The sequence below is a fragment of the Perognathus longimembris genome, chromosome 14 (assembly GCF_023159225.1).
Source record: "Perognathus longimembris pacificus isolate PPM17 chromosome 14, ASM2315922v1, whole genome shotgun sequence".
Taxonomy (NCBI): Eukaryota; Metazoa; Chordata; class Mammalia; order Rodentia; family Heteromyidae; genus Perognathus; species Perognathus longimembris.
In genome coordinates, this window is record NC_063174.1 from 25,034,011 (window position 1) to 25,041,128 (window position 7,118).

Sequence of the window (7,118 nt, forward strand, 5' to 3'; positions counted from 1 at the left end):
CAGAGTCCCTAAGTGGTTTCTTCCATTCATTTAAATTGAATTTAGATAAAAATTCAGGAACTGCACACTTAGAGCTCAACATTTAGGAAGCTTAGTATTGTTTTTTATCTTCAAGTTCCAAGTAACTCCTCTTCAGAATGAACTTCTTTAGTGGAAGACCAAAGCTTATATCATACTGATCATGAGGATTAAAATGACAATATTGCAAATTTACTATTAAGAATAGGGCAGCATTTCTAGAAACATTAATATTAGGCCTGTGTAACTGGAATGAAATGGTGTCCTGTCTCACTAGTAAATGTAGACAGATTGCCCAGTTTTCTGGTGAACTATCTACCCCTTAGGTGTAGTAATTGAAATTTGTTTTTGAAACTTTCACCATGTATCTTAGCCTGCCCTCAAACTTGCTCTGTAATCCAGGCCACAAATTCTCAATCCTCCTGCCTCAACCTCCCAAGTGGTGGAATTACAGACATGAGCTACCAGCCTAACTAGTTACTAATTTCTTGATGCTTATTTAACTAAACAAAGAACTTTTTTGCCAGGATTGAAAGAACTCTTGACTCAAAGTTCCAAGTTAGAATTAATGTTTTTAAATTATTACTGCTTTTATATTATATTGCCCTGTCTTACAGTTATGCTATTAAAGATGGCATTCCTTGACAGTTGCTTGAAGATAAAAAAAAAATTTTAACAACCACAGAATGAAACCAGGAAAATGTTATCTTCTAGCCTTTTCTAAAGAGTGGGGTAGGGGGGTAGGATCTATCATGGGGCTTAAATGCAAGGACTGAGCACTGTCTCTTGAGCTTGTTTGCTCAAGGCTAGCATTCTACCACTTGAGCCACAGCTCCACTTCTGGCTTTTGTGGTGGCTTATTGGAGACAGGAGTCACTCGGACTTTCCTGCCCAGACTTGCCTCAGCCCTGATCCTCAGATTCTGGCCTCCTGATCAGCTAGGACTTCGGGTGCAAGCCACATATTTTCTCAGTGGTCTAGATGCACTTGGTCTCCATGAGAGGTATGAATAAACTAGAACCTTATGTAGTTGTGATCAGGCTCAGTACATTAGAACACCCATGTTAGGATAAATATCTTCTGAAGACAATATTTACCTTTTACAAAGGCAGAAAAGTATTACACTACCTCACCTTTCTTGTGGTCCTTTTGTAGATCACTGAGATGCTCATCTTATTAACCAATTTAGTACTTCCTAAGTTATCTTTGGTGAAAGAAAAAGTGTGGTAAAAATTACCAACCCATGAGTATAGGTTTTTTGTTTTGTTTCTATGAAACAATTATTTCAAATGCTTTTCTTTTGAAACTTTTTTAATCTGTAGAAATACCTAAGGGATGACCAGTTTATGAATATTCTGTTTAAGGGTAGTTTTATAAATATATATATATACAATTAGGTTACCTTTTATAATGTTATATATTAGTGTTTATATGAAAGTCAAGATCTAAGTAGCTTTTCATACAATTCAAACTATGATACATTTTCTCTAGCTTTTCAGTTTTCTTTTCAATTTCAAGGTATTAACATTTTCAAACTGTTGCTATGTGTATTCCATTGTAGCATCTATTAAATGAGAACAGGAAAGAGACTTATTTACTCTGAATTGCTTTGTAGTTTTCTTTGGTATTTGTTGCAGTGAAAAAAAAAGTTTTGGAAGTAGAAATATAGGTTTGAGGGAGTTTATTTAACTTGAAGGGAAAAGAATTTTTTTCCCAGTCGTGGGACTTAAACTCTGGGCGTAGGCGCTGTCCCTGGGCTCCCTTTTGCTCAAGACCAGCATTCTACCACTTGAGCCATTGCACCACTTCCCCTGAGTAGCTAGGATTACAGGCATGAGCCACTGGCACCCAGCAATTTTTTTAACAAGGAGTTTGACTCCTCTGTTTTTGTGAGGATACAGTTGGAAGAACATCAGTTTTCAAAAAATTCATAAAAATGTGTAAAATAGGGCTAGGAATGTGGCTTAGTAGTAGAGTGCTTGCCTAGCATTCATGAAGCCCTGGGTTTGAAAGACCAGAAGTGATGCTAGGACTCAAGTGGTAGAGTGTTAACCTTGAAAAAAGAAGCTCAGGGACAGTGCCCAGGTCTGGAAGTTCAGTCCCCAGGACTGGCAAAAAAATGAGTAAAGTATACTCAGTAAACTATATAAAATAAGTTTTGAGATGAGAAATGTAAGGAGATATAAATCTAAATAGAAAGTTTGTAACTAAGTTGAACATTTGAAAAAATATAAATTCTGTCTAGAAAGCATTCAGTATGATGGAAATGTGTGGAGCTTATTGGTAAGAGAATAGAGCTGAAAAGAGACAAGATAAAATATTAAAATTTAGGCATTACCTCAGAGAAAAGGCTTGACAGTGAAAGGAAACTATTTAATCACTAATAGCTAGTCTGGACCAGACATTTAACTGTGCTTCAGCAATCATCCTGTGCTAATCAGGAAATATACTTGACTTCTGTTTTACTCTGCAGTTTTTCAGGTCATAGTCCTCCTCTATCACCTCTTGGGGGGGTGGGGGGCAGGGGAAGCTACATCTTGATTTGTACTGTGTGATTCTTGAAATACGCTGAATGGATTTTTCTTTAGGTTTGTTGAGCATTTTTTTGTATGAAGGGTCATAGGTGGTCTTTCTATAACTATGCCATAGTCCTAAATAATTCATAAATGGAATGGTTTAATTTAAAGGATATCTAATAGGAAGATTTAAAGGAAGCTTTTAGCCAGCTTGTGGCTAGCCTTATTGATTTGGTGATCAAACTGTGTTCTTCCCTGAATTTCAGCTAATGGCTTTGGTCAAAGTGCATTTTGATTCCTTATTATAAATAATATAAAGAATGTCAGTAATTAGAAATCTTTTAAAAAGTAGAACAAATGTGGCAAATAGGGCTCATCATTATACAAATCACATTTCTTTTTAGTAAAAAAATAAAATAAAACTATTATTTATTCATGAGCCAAAGCCATTAAGAAGCTAAATCATCAACTTCCTGTCCCTGAAGTTTGGATCATTTTATAGATCCAAGTAATAGAGCACTTCCTTCCTATGAGACAAAAACCCTGAGATCTCTCATACTCATTAAAAATATTTGTCACTTCTAGCTATAATCAGAATCCCAACAGCTTTATGTTGTTTTTAGAAAAACAGATTTTGCCAGAAAATCGACTTAATTATAAGGCATTCTGAATACAAAACAATGTTAAAGAAAAGTAACCTATATAATGGTAATGACTGAGTGCCCAAATGAATAAACGATTTTATGCCAAGAAACCTGAGAAAGTCTTTGCTAGTTTCATTCAAACATAATTTTGCATTCATTTTTTATTTGTAAGGAACAGTCAGCACAAAGGGGTTTCATTATTGATAGCCTACTAGAAATGAACGGTACTACAAGAATCTATATGGTATTCTAACATTAAAACATGGACATAAATTGAGGTGATTTTAAAAATAGATCAGCTTACAAGTAGAAATATAATCTATGCAATGAAAAGGAATTTAGGGCACAAATTCTAACTCAAAGTCTATTTTTATCCTATTTTCTAATTTGAAGAGATTAATTGATTTCCTTTCATTGACTATAAAATGTAGGTAAAACTTGTTACATTTCCTAAGGATTGATCCTTTCTAAAGAGATGACCCTTAGAGCATACTTGAAAATAAGTGCTATGCCAGTTGATCAGTACTAATTTAAGTGATGCTAGGGTTTTGCAGTATTCCCCCTAGAAGACCCTGTAGAGTCACATTCACTTTTAGAAATAACAGTACAATTGGAACTTATAGTAGAGACTCTGCAATTAGATGAACAGTTGCAATTTCCTCCTGCCCTACATAAAACTGATGTTTGCCTAACTTATTTTAAAAGTTGATTACATTTACAGGATATAAAGATCCTTTTTGTCGTGGTTATAATCAAATCTGAGCTTTCAGACTTGAAAGCCATTCTGTAAAACTCAAGGAAATTTACTTAAATTGTTCTGCTGCTTCAGTAGGATAAATTATATATATGTCAAGTGTGAACAATAAGATTCTAACTCCACAAAGCTATTCTCAGTCAAATATCACCCACTGCTACCCCCCCCCAAACATAGACCATTTCCACTTTTTTCCCCCCATTAAATGTTTCTTCTTGGGTGTGAGTTTAAATGATTTGCTCTGAATAAATTTTCACTTCTTAATTAAATCTTCATATGTGAAACCCAAAGGCCCTGTGTTTTGTTTTAAAAACATCCTTATCTCACGCATTCAACTTTGAAAAGTAGGAAATGAGAAAGTTGTATTCTTAACTGAAATGCATTTTTACAGTTCTTAGTGTATCCATTTGAGTCTTCCATAAGTAGGGGCTAAGGTACATTGGCTGTGCAAGATTCATGTGAAACAAGGTTAAAAAAAGGGAGGGACCAGAAGGTTGAGGAAGTGGATTCACAATGCAGGTCTGACACTTATGAAAAGCTAGAGATGGGCAGTGTCCTTTTGAGTAAGTGTAAATGGGGGTGGAGTGTAGAGTGAAGTTTTTCTTTAGGTAAGTCCATGTGAGACGGGCAAAAAAAAAAAAATGGCTCTAGAAAAAAACTACCATGTTCAGTTACTAGCTGATGGCACAGGTTATCCATTATTTTTGCATCAAAGAGCCAAGACTAGGGTGAAAGAAGGTATTTTGCTTGGACACAATTTGTTTTAACCAAAAATATTTTGACACAATATTCTAAAATCTGCATTGGGTTTTTGAAACTGGTGAAGATCAAAACATTAAAGCCAAACCATATGGCATTTCCTGTGGCGAAAGGCACTACTCATTCCCTGCCTCCCTTGGGGTCAGATGTTCCACATAAGTATAATTTCCCAGTTTCAAATCCAAAAACAGATCTTCCTTACATATTCCAAGTTTCCTGTACTATTTTTTTCTGTATGAAAATTACTCATGTTGTGAAGCATGTGTGTCTAAAGAGTTCATAGTCAAATGTCCACCCACTGTTTCACTAGTAGCTAGTTATTTTATATAAAAACTAATATTAGGGGGCTGGGAATAGGGCCTAGTGGTAGAGTGCTTGCCTCCTAAACATGAAGCCCTGGGTTCGATTCCTCAGAACCACATATATAAAGCCGGAAGTGGGGCTGTGGCTCAAGTGGTAGAGTGCTAGCCATGAGCAAAAAGCCAGGGGCAGTGCTCAGGCCCTGAGTCTAAGCCCCAGGACTGGCAGGGGAAAAAAAATGTGTGTATATATATATATATATATACATACATATATAGCATATATGTATATAACCATATAATATGGTAACTTGATTCAGTAGCACATTCCTTGAGGACTAGAACCATCATGTCAGCTGGTCTGCCATCAATCCATTCACAAGATCTTCCTTTGCATTGTTTTTTTTTGGGGGGGGGGGAGTGGGAGGGAGGGTGTCAGTCCTGAGGCTAGAACTCAGGGCCTGGGCACTGTCCTTTTCTGTGATTTATTGGAGGTAAGAGTCTCACAGACTTTCCTGCCCTGGCTGGCTTCTAACCACAATCCTCAGATCTCAGCCTCCTGAGTAGTTAGGATGACAGGCGAGAGCCACCAGCACTGACTCACATTGATTATTTAGCTCCCAAGCTGGGTCTGGTTGGCCCAGCCGGACACCCAGCTTGCTGAGACCCGGCTGTGAATCCGCTGAGCAGAGAATCCAGAATCTGCCCTCAAACGAACTGGTTAGCAGTCTGGCGGGAGACTCTGCTGGCTCACGCCTGCGGTCCACTGAAGAGGCTGAGGTCTGATGACCACCCAAACCCAGAAGTAGAGCTGTGTGGCCCCAGGGGTACAGCGCTAGCTGTGAGCGCCGAAGCTCAGCCACAGTACCGGGTCCCTGAGTTCAAGCCCCAGGACCTGAAAGGGGGTGGAGGGGAAGATGGAGAAAGATGGAAGGGGTGTCATGGATCATTCTTGTAACCAACTTTGGAGATTGAAACTTCTTTTATACATCTATGTAATAATTTTTTTAAGGAGAGCTAAAGACTGGAGGGCTCAGCATTATCAATAAAATATCTCATTATTTAAATCCAAAACTTAAAAACATCAGCTTTGCAGGAGACAGGCAGGCAAGGCAGGGAGGCAGGCAAGGCAGACAAGGCAGGCAAGGCAGACAAGGCAGGCAAGGCAGGCAAGGCAGGCAAGGCAGACAAGGCAGGCAAGGCAGGGCAGCAGACAAGGCAGGCAAGGCAGGGCAGCAGACAAGGCAGGCAGGCAGGCAGGCAAGCAAGGCATGGAGGCAGGCAGGCAAGGCAGGCAAGATAGAGAGGCAAGCAAGGCAGGGAGGCAGGCAGGAAAGGCAGACAAGGCAGGGAGGCAGACAAGGCAGGGAGGCAGGCAGGCAAGGGAGGCAGGCAGGCAAGGCAGGCAGGCAGGCAGGAGAGCAGGCAAGGCAGGCAGGCAGGCAAGGCGGGCAGGCAGGCAGGCAAGGCAGGGAGGCAAGGCAGGCAAGGCAGGAGGCAAGGCAGGCAAGGCAGGGAGGCAAGGCAGGCAAGGCAGGCAGGCAAGGAAGGCAGGCAGGCAGACGAGGCAGGCGAGGCAGGCAGGCAAGGCAGGCAAGGCAGGGAGGCAGGCAGGCAGGCAGGCAGGCAAGGCAGGCAAGGGGCATGGCCAAGCAAGGCAGGCAAGGCGGGCAGGCAGACAAGGCAGGCAGGCAAGGCAGGCAGGCAAGGCAGGCAAGGCAGGCAAGGCAGGGAGGCAGGCAGGCAGGCAGGCAGGCAAGGCAGGCAAGGGGCATGGCCAAGCAAGGCAGGCAAGGCGGGCAGGCAGACAAGGCAGGCAGGCAAGGCAGGCAAGGCAGGCAGGCAAGGCAGGGAGGCAGGCAGGCAGGCAGGCAGGCAAGGCAGGCAAGGGGCATGGCCAAGCAAGGCAGGCAAGGTAGGCAGGTAAGGCAGGCCGGCCACAACTAGAGACCGGCCAGCGGGGGGCGCGCCAGAAGCACCACCGTAGGGCTTGCAATCCCTCCGGGGACCAGCCGGGGGCGCGCGCGGCCGTCCTGGGACTAGAGAGCGCGGGCGCGCGCCGATGGCGCGCGTCGGGCGGACGCGAGGGGGCGGGGCGGCGCACGCGTGCTTCCTGTTCCGGCGCCAG